We start from the raw sequence: 6,972 nt of genomic DNA, 5'->3' as shown, positions 1-6,972 counted from the left end.
CATTCTCTGAAAGACATCATGGTTAAGGGTGGAGAGATCTCCACCAACCAGCTACTTCCAATGACATTTTCATTACCTTTCCTTGTGAGATAGAATCAATATCAATAAATCTGAGTCTTTGAATTTCTAGCTACACAGCTTTATAGATTTACACTTTTGAACATCTTAGGAATCTGTTAGGAATGGGTGAGAATACCCCCACAGTTTCAGATTTCAAATTTCAATCTTCTGAGAGGAATTTGGTTTTCAGAGCACTATTGCAAACCAAAATAATTGTGACTCAGATTTTGCCATGCCTACAAAACTTCAGACTATTTTATAAGAACATGACGTATTATTTACAAGAATAAACAGTCTGGGAACAGGCATACCTCGATGGCATAAAATTGTTATAATAAGTGTGTTATAATAAGTGTTAAATTAACTCTTCCAGGCCCCAGTGACTTTATAATTGCCGTTCCCTCTACCTGAAAAGCTGCCCAATTCTTCTCCTTCCTCACCCTCCATCTGGAAAACTCCCAGCCCAGAAGTAGCCTCCTCATGGTTGAAACCTTTCAGACATTTATACTACCCCCTTAGGATAGTCACTTTCTGCTTTCTGCTCTGTGCACTGATACATTCATTCATTCAGGCATTTATTCATGCAGGCATTCATTCACTAAGCAAATATTCACTGAGGGCCTTCCATATACCAGGTAACACTCTAGGTCCTAGATATATTCATAAACTGACAGGTAAAAATCCCTGCCATGTGGAGGTTACATTTCGACTGGAGAGAACAGCCAACAAACAACACATAAGTGAAATATACTACAGGTATACCTCAGTGATATTTTGGGTTCAGTTCAGACTACTGCAATACAGCAAATGTTGCAATAAAATAAGTCATAATTTTTTTGGTTTCCCAGTGCATGTAGAAATTATGTTTATACCGGCCAGGTGTGGTGGCTCACACCTGTAATCCCAGCACTTTGGGAGGCCGAGGCGGGCGGATCACGAGGTCAGGAGATCAGGACCATCCTGGCTAACACGGTGAAACTCCGTCTCTACTAAAAATACAAAAAATTAGCCAGGTGTGGTGGTGGGCGCCTCGGGAGGCTGAGGCAGGTGAATGGTGTGAACCCAGGAAGCAGAGCTTGCAGTGAGCCGAGATCGCGCCACTGCACTCCAGCCTGGGCGACACAGTGAGACTCCATCTCAAAAAAAAAAAAAAAAAAAAAAAAAGAGAGAGAAAAAAAAGAAAGAAATTATGTTTATACCATCCTGTAGTCTATTAAGTACACAATTATGTCTAAAAAGAATGCACACACCTTAATTAAAATACTTTATTACTAAAAGGTGCTAACAATGATCTGATCCTTCAGCAAGTTATAATCTTCTTACTAGTGGAGGGTCTTGCCTAAATGTTGATGGCTGCTGAGTGATCAGAATAGTGGTTGCTTAAGTTTGGGGTGGCTGTGGCAATTTCTTAAAATAAGACAACAATGAAGTCTACCACATTGGTTAAGTCTTCCTTTTATGAAAGATATTTCTGTAACATGTGATACTGTTTGATCACATTTGACCCACAGTATAACTTTTTTCAAAATTAGAAGTCAATCCTTTCAAAACCTGCTGCTTTAGCAACTAAGTTGGTGGATTATTCTAAATCCCTTTGTTGTAATTTCAAAAATGTTCACAGTATCTTCACCAGCAGTAGATTCCATCTCAAGAAACTACTTTTCCTTGCTCAACCATAAAAAGCAACTCCTCATTCATTCAAGTTTTATTATGAGATTGCAGCAATTCAGTTGCATATTTAGGCTCCACATCTAATTCTAGTTCTCTTGCTATTTCCACAACACCTACAATGACTTCCTCCACTGAGGCCTTGGACCCCTCCAAGTCATCCAGGAGGGTTGGAATCAACTTCTTCCAAATTCTTGGTAATGTTGATATTTTGACCTCCTCCCATGAATCACAAATGTTGTTCATCGCATCTAGAATAGCGATCCCTTCCAAAAGGTTTTCAACTGACCTTCCAGATCCATCAGGGGAATCACTATCTATGGCATCTATAGCCTTGAAAATGTATTTTGCAAATAATAAGACTTGAAAGTCAAAATGAATCATTGATCCATGGGCTGCATAGTGGATGCTGTAATCGCAGGCAAGAAAACAACATGTATCTCCTGGTCTACGTCCATCAGAGCTCTTGCATGACTGGGTACATTGTCAATAAGCAGTAATTTTTTAAAGGAATCTTTTTTTCTGAGCAAAAGGTCTCAACAGTAGGCTTAAGATTTTCAGCAAATCCTGCTGTAAACAGGTATGCTGTCATCCAGGCTTTGTTTTTCCATTTATAGAACATGGACAGAGTAGATTTAGCATCATTCATAAAGGCCCTAGGATTTTCAAAATGGAAAATGAGCATTGGCTTCAACTTAAACTCACCAGATGTATTGGCCTCTAATAAGAGAGCTAGCCCATCCTTTTTAGCTTTGAAGCCAGGCATCGACTTCTGCTCTCTAGCTATGACAGTTCTAGATGGCATCTCCTTTCAACAGAAGGGTATTTTGTCTACCTCAAAAATCTGTTGGATGTAGCCACCTCCATCAGTAATCTTAGCTAAATCTTCTGGATAACTTGCTGCAGCTTCTACATCAGCACTTGCTGCTTCACCTTGCTCTATTATGTTATAGAGAAAGCTTCTTTCCTAAAACTTCATGAACCAGCCTCTGCTAGCTTCCAAGTTTTCTTCTGCAGCTTCTTTACCTCTCTTAGCTTTCATAGAATTGAAGAGAGTTAGGGCCTTGCTCTAGATTAGAATTTGGCTTAAAAGAATGTTGTGGCTGGTTTGATCTTCTCTCCAAACCACTCAAACTTTCTCCATATCAGCAATAAGGCTGTTTTGCTTTCTCATCATTTATGTGTTCACTGGAGGAGCACTTTTTAAATTTCCTTCAAGAATTTTTCCTTTGCATTTATAACTTGGCTAACTGGTACAAGAGGCCTAGTTTTTGACCTACATCAGCTTTCAACATGCCTTCCTCACTAAGCTTAATAATTTCTACCTTTTGATTTAAAGTGAGAGAGGTGGGACTCTTCCTTTCACTTGAACACTCAGAGGACATTGTAGGGTTATTAATTGGCCTCATTTCAACACTGTTGTGTCTCATGGAATAGGGAGAAGAGAGGTGGAGGAACAGCTGGTCTATGGAACAGTTAGAACTCACACAACATGTATCAATTAAGTTTGCCATCTATGAACACGGTTTGTTTTCAACTGCAATAGTAACAAACATCACCAATGGCGGATCACTGTAACAAATATAATAATTGAAAGAAATAATAATAATGAAGTTTGAAAGACGGTGAGAATTACCAAAATGTGACACAGAGACACAAAGCAAACACGTTAGTACACAGAGTACAAGGGTGGGAAGGCAGCTTCCCATTTAAAATAGGGGGTCAGTTACCAAAGGCTGGGAAGGAAGGAGGAAAGGGAGAATGAGGGGGAAAAGGGAGAATATAAATATATTTACTGCCACTGAACTGTACACTTAAAAATGGTACAGATGGTAAATTACATATATATATATCCTACTTCAATAAAAAATAAGTTTAAAAAGTAAAATAGGGGGTCAGGTAGACCTCACAGAGTAGGTGACATCTGTACACAAAGTTGAAAGAGGGAGTTACCCATTTGTAGAGGACAAATATTCCTGGCTGAGGACAGATACAGGTTGAGCCTCCCAAATCTGAAAACCCCAAATCTGAGGTCCCCCCAAATCCAAAGCTTTTTGAGTAACAACATGATGCTCAAAGGAAATTCTCATTAGACTATTTTGGATTTTGGGTTTGGAATGCTCAACTGGTAAGTATAATGCAAATATTCCCCCCAAAAAATCCCAAATCCCAAACACCTCTGGTCCCAAGCATTTCAGATAGGCTTAAGACAGGAGACAGGTTTGGCTGGAGCAGAGTGTGTGAGCAGTACATGGCATTTGGAAGAGACTTCAAGGAGCAGGCATGTGGAGCCTGGTTGGACATTCTAAAGTGAATTGAGAGACAACAGTGGATTTTGAGCAGAGGTGGTCAGTTCACCACCTTGGTTAGAAGCCAACAGGACAGATTATGAAATATGAGAGAGAAAGAGAGGAGTAAAGGGTGACTCCACTAAGACAGCCCTTATGGCACTGGGTCATAAATGTCTGTGTGTCTTTCTCCCTTATTGGACTGAGTCCCAGTGAAGGCAGACGCTGTGTTCAAATGTTTAATGTCTAGTCCAGGGCAGAACACACAGGCAAGAAATGTGTTGGGTCTGATGGTCCAAATGAGCATCTCTGCCATAAGACTAACCAATGAACAGCAAAGCTGAGACACGCCTTTAGACACTGCTTGGGAAAGCAAGTCACAGGTAGGGAGGAAATCTCCACCCAACCCTGCTAGCCTCTCCTCACCCAGATGGGTGTTCACTCGACATGGCAAACACTGTGTTCCTTCATGCAATGGATGTCAGAAGTACTGGCTACTAATAACCTCTTTATTGAAGGATGTGGGGGCAGATGGGGCTCCTTAGATTTGTTGATATACAGGGGAACAGATTGGTCTTTTTCAGAGTGTTATAACCAGGATTCCTTAGAGTCAAGGGATTTCTCAATGCCTAGTTTCAATCTAGCAGGCTGGCTGCTTAGGGCCTTATGAGAACTTGAGATGGCTTTAATCCTGGGTGGGGGCAGCACCAAGAAGCCCACTGGACTGTTCGGAGGTGCCCCTCTCTAGCAGACTCCATGCTCCCGAAAGCAGAGGTGTCAGAAGAATTATAGCTCCTTCCAGATACTGAGCATTTCCTCTGATCCTGCCTGTTCTGTCGGTTCTGCTAATGATCTCTTTACTGCCTATGAGGGCAAAGCAAATATGCCACTGGGAATGGCATCAGTACGAGTTTCTTTAAAGCCTGTTTTTCAGAGACCAGACCTACAGCTGGTAAAGCCTGGAGTGAATAAGGGCACAGGCTCTAGATGACCATAAAGCACAGGACTGGGTTACCCAATAGCAAAGTAAATACATACCCAGGGCACCAGCAAAGAAAGGAGAGAAAGAAGAAACTCAAAAACCCAGTAAGAGGCCACTTAATTTCAGCATGTATGTAAGTTTTGTGTCATTGCGAAAATAAATCGCTGTATGGTTTAAGTCAGTCTCATGCTGAATTCCACGTGCTGGGTGGTGTAGTAAGCTTGTTGCTGTGAGAGGTCTCTAACCCAGCCCCATCCGCAAACCTGGAGGCTTCTTAAAGCTGCATTATGGGCATAAGAAACAAAACCCCCTCATCTGATCTAAAAGTCAAGCTCTTCTATGTAATAAACTCTATAATGTTTCCAAAGACCAGGGAGTGTTTGGGGTTTATCAACCCCAAACTGGATTTGTGGTCAGTTACAAAAGCAGTTTTGCTGGACTCTCAGCAGCATCTCCATAGACCAGCTGCCATCACAGGTGCCAAGCTGTGTGTGACGCAAGCCTCCTCCCCCATAAGGCACACAAAGGGTCTGTCCACAGTGGACAGAACAACCACTGGCCCTGGAGGGGAAGGTATTTTCACCCTGATGTGAACAACCACCAAGTATTATTTCTATCTTTCCTGTGCTCCTTGGCACTTGTGATATAATGTTTATTTATGCTCTTTGAAATAGGGATGGAAAATATGTAGCATTGCACCCTCTTCCTACCCAACTCGTCCATGATAGATGTTTTCTTTGATCACAGTGGTTTTTTTTCCACTAACCTAGATGAAGTCTCAGAATTTTCTCCACACAGCACTCCAGGCAGCCATGACCAACCAGCCAACCAAACACCAGTGGCGTATGATAAGAAGCCTGCCTTTCATCCTGATATATGCTGGATGGTCAGCTTTTTGAAGGGCAGGAAACACATCTTCTGCATCTTTGTATCAAAGGTAGTACCGGCTCCCATCTTGGACACAAACAGCAATCCAGGCTCATTTTGTATTCCAGAAATTTAACACAGAACCAAGTCAATGTGGTCCACTACCACCAGAAGCTTAGATTCACTCAACAAACACTTATGAAGCCATCTTTGATGAAACAATGGTGTGATTATAGCATTGATCAAAAGAAATTATGTGTGGGCCACTTCAAAAGGCCAAAGAGATGGCTCCAGAAATTAGATTAAATGCAAGGTGCTATTTTAAACAAATAGCAATTAATGTCACCAATTAATAGCAATTTATGTCACCAGTTCCTTGAAGAATGGCCTCCCAGAAGCACTACTGTCATCTTCTTGAACATCCTGGCATTATGTGATAAAATGGCTTTGAGATGGCATACATCATTACTAAGACATTCTTTTCACATTTATTTTCCTCATTACCATTGTTAAGAAACTGAATGGAAAAGGCTTCTATGACTGAGATAATGACTTCTGAGTCCTTTACACCAGCTGTTAAAAGCTACCCAAACTGACCTTCCGATTTGTTTTCATTTCTTCTTTAACCAACCCAAAGAAGAGTCAGGTTGGAGTTTTTGAAAGTACCTTAAAACTTATGTGAGCCTCATTAATAACAGGGCTGAGCAGCATGTCTGGGTTGGCGTCTGTTACTCCCATCAGGGCAAAAGCTGTAGCTCTCCTAACACCCAATTACCCTGGCTAATGAGGCTCATTAATCATTCCTTGTAGCTTTGGAGAATCCCAGGGGAGGGTCTGTTGACCTTTGGAGCAGACAGCACAGTCGTGGTCATATTTTATGTGTCAAACCTCTAACAAAGTTAAGTGCAGTTAGTTAAGTGCAGTCATGTTTACTAACAGTATGCTAATGGTTTTACTGCCCCTCCACATTTTTAAAGTCAGGCAATGACTACTTGGGACAAATAGCCTGAACTGTGCTTTGGATCCTTCTAGATAAGCTCAGGTGTTTATACTTCTTTAGCATGGATGTGAAGATCAAGTTTGTTAACATACATGAGAATGCTCTGC

The sequence above is a fragment of the Pongo abelii genome, chromosome 8, assembly GCF_028885655.2.
Source record: "Pongo abelii isolate AG06213 chromosome 8, NHGRI_mPonAbe1-v2.0_pri, whole genome shotgun sequence".
NCBI classification, from domain to species: Eukaryota; Metazoa; Chordata; class Mammalia; order Primates; family Hominidae; genus Pongo; species Pongo abelii.
The sequence above is the reverse complement of the archived record's forward strand: the minus strand, read 5'-3'. Positions refer to the sequence as shown.